We start from the raw sequence: 3,123 nt of genomic DNA, 5'->3' as shown, positions 1-3,123 counted from the left end.
TCTTGAAGAGAGAGCCAGGCTCTTGCCTGGGAACATCACCTGGGCCCGAGCAGCTACTGATTGTCGGAAACCTGGATGCATCTGGGATCTCCAATCAGCCTGGGTCCTCTCCTCTCCCGAGTGCGGGGCATGGGCTGGTTCTCACCCCATTATGCCACTGCTTTCTACTAGCGTTCACTTAAGAAGTGGAAGATTAGTGTCTGCTGGTCTCCATGAATATCAGGCAACAAATGATGGACCTGATCCTGTCACCGTGTCCCCAAATTCTGTTGCACTCAAGGCCAAGGGGTAACACTGGGAACTGGCACATGTTCTGCCAGAGAATGAGTGTTCAGGGTGCGGAGGGCCCTTGAAATCACATTACAGAAGGGACAATTGAAGAAAATTCCAGGGCTCAGCCGCAGGATGAGACAGAAAGAGGGCCCAGGTTTGATGTGAGGGCTGGGGGCAGGGATGGCGGCTTTTCTTAAAGTACCAAAAGGGCCACTGTGAGGATCTGTGAATGGATTTGTTTCTTATATCTCAACCTCTAAAGTGGAAACTGCAGCTCACGTGAAGAGAACAAGATTTCAGAGTCAGTGCCAAGTTTTTCAGACTTTAATCCAAATGTGGCTGCATCCATTTTTAGCTCTTTGAACTTGGGTGAGTTATAGCAACCTGTTGTTATAGTTTAAACATGAGGTATACCCCAAAAGCTCATGTATGAGACAATGCAAAAATGCTCAGAAGTGACATGATTAGGTTATAAGAGCCTCAATCTAATTGGCAGATTCACCCAGAGGTGTGGATTCAGTGGGTGGTTACTGTGGGCAGGTAGGTGTGGCCAGAGGAGGTGGGTCACTGGGGACTTGTCTCTGATGTTTATATTCTGACCCTGGTGAGCAGAGCGCTCTTTCCTTCCTGGTTGCGATGTCCTGAGATGCTTTCCTCAGCAATACTCTTGCAGCAGGATGTCTTGCCTCAACTTGGGCCCAAAGCAATGAAGTCGGCCGACTGAACCTCTGAAACCATGAGTCAAGACACACGTCTCCTCTCCTACGTTTTTCTTGTCAGGTCCTTTGGTTACAGGGACTGAAAAGATGACTGAGTCACCTTCTTTTCCCTGTTTCTGCCATGTGGAATATGGAGATGGTAAGGCTCTGGGGGATTTACCTTATGCAAAGGCTATTTCTAAATCAGAGAGTTCTAAGGCAAAAATTGTCAATGATAAAAACGACCCTTTGAAATTCTTTCGCTTAATCTTAAATTGTAAGAATGTGAGTTCTTAATCTCAAAATTCAAGAATTAATTAGTTTTTTTTTTCCTCTTGGAATTTGGTCCTTGCTAAATTCTCTGGGTCCTTATAGGTCAGAGTCTAGTTTGAAAGAGATATCAAAGCCAATACAGAGTGGTTTTGTCTTTTTCTCACTATTTTACTATACCAAAGTTAGCATTTCTATGTACCTCTCTGTGCACATATGATTGACAGCTTTGTGGGCCCTAGGACTGCCTCAGTAGACAATGGGTTTCCCATTGCCTAGAGGAGCAGCTGGAATGCTGTAGGGGTGCAATGGGATACGTGGCTTCAGAGTGGGTTCCTGGTTTTATGATAGAGATAAAGGATACGAGCAGTTAATGTTTTGGTATGTTAGCAGGACGGACTGGTTTATGCCTGTACAAACCTTAGATATGCAATGTCATAACCTCATTTCTAGAGAAGAATGAGAGGTGTGAAGAGGGTAAGGACTTGCAATCTCACCCAGCTGGTGGGCATAGGAGGAGGGTGCCCGCCCAGCAGGTGGCTCTGAGTCCCACTCTCCACCCCAAGCCCAACTTCTCAGCTGTCTTTGGAGGCTGTACTGAAGGGGGTGGTGGGTCTCATGAGCAGCCACAAGTGGCCATGCTACTGATTCATATGGGGGTGGGCAGCTGGTTGACAAGGAGCCTGTTCAAAGTCCATAGCACGCTACTGTTTTCCTCCACATCCCCTGAAGGCAGGTGTCTTCTCTTTGCTGAGTTTCTTTGAGGGTCTTCTTTCATAGGAGATATGACAGAGCCAATTTCCGGATGGGTGAACTTTTCACAACTCTCTTCTGGATGGAGGGATGGAATGACAGTTTTATGGGTGGGTAATTCTATTGTTTGTCTGTGAATTGTGGCCTCCAGGGCCCAGAAGCCTGTTACACATCATTAGCAGGTACTTTTTTTTTCTTTGAAAAAGAAATATAAATAAAGTTATGCTGGCCTGGAGGAGTGCCCACTGACTTCTCTCAGCAGTAATTAAATGTCCAGACTTCTGGCGGAAGCTGGAGTGGGCAATAATGAGATGCTAAAGAGCTAATAAAAAGATGCTAGTATGTTTAAGTCTGTCCTGCCCCAGGGAAGCACTTTGTTTTGGAACCTGACTAGGAGTGCTCAGGGCCCTGTGTCTCCTGATGGATAAGCTGTCACTTGACATTTTAAAGCTGCCTTGCTACTTGCTTAGAAGAGAAAAACACTGGCTTTGAAACAGCGTCTGCAGGGCCCCCAGCGCTCAACTGACCATGATCTCCTAAAGTGTCACCCTGGAAGAGAGGGAGAGATGGAAGTTTGTGTGTTTCCTTAAGGAGGGTCCTCTGGAGAGGACACTGAGTTACACTAACCAAGCCAAATTCAGCTGGGAAGATCCAGGCAGAGACGATGTGGACAGGTCGGGTAGGAGGTCAGGCTGGTCTAACAAGCCTCTCTGCCGCAAGTAGACTTCCCTACAAATGATAAAAACTCAAAGGCCAAATCGAGCAGCAATTGGGGCAAGTACTTGAGAAGGGCATTTAAAGTTTGTTGCAAGGTTGGATTGAGGACTTCTCTGGGACTCTGGGACCTTGGCTTTTCTCAGACCCAAGCCCTTGGTGTCACCTGCACTCCCAGGCAGCCTCTGTCAGTGTGGTGTCCAGCAGGCTCAGAGATCATAGGCCAGTGGGAAGCTGATGTTTGCTTTTGCTCCCTTCCCCAAGGACCCTTGAGGAAACAGACCTGGGTCAAGTGCCCATTTCTGAGAATATAAATGGGAATAGGCCAGTGGCCAGTGCTCCTCACTCTCAGGAGAACTGAGAAAACAAGATCCCCCACGTTCTTTTAGGAAGAGCATGATCAGTCCCTGAGTAT

Source organism: Marmota marmota, unplaced genomic scaffold, assembly GCF_001458135.2.
Source record: "Marmota marmota marmota unplaced genomic scaffold, marMar, whole genome shotgun sequence".
Classification (NCBI taxonomy): Eukaryota; Metazoa; Chordata; class Mammalia; order Rodentia; family Sciuridae; genus Marmota; species Marmota marmota.
This window is presented reverse-complemented; position numbering follows the sequence as displayed.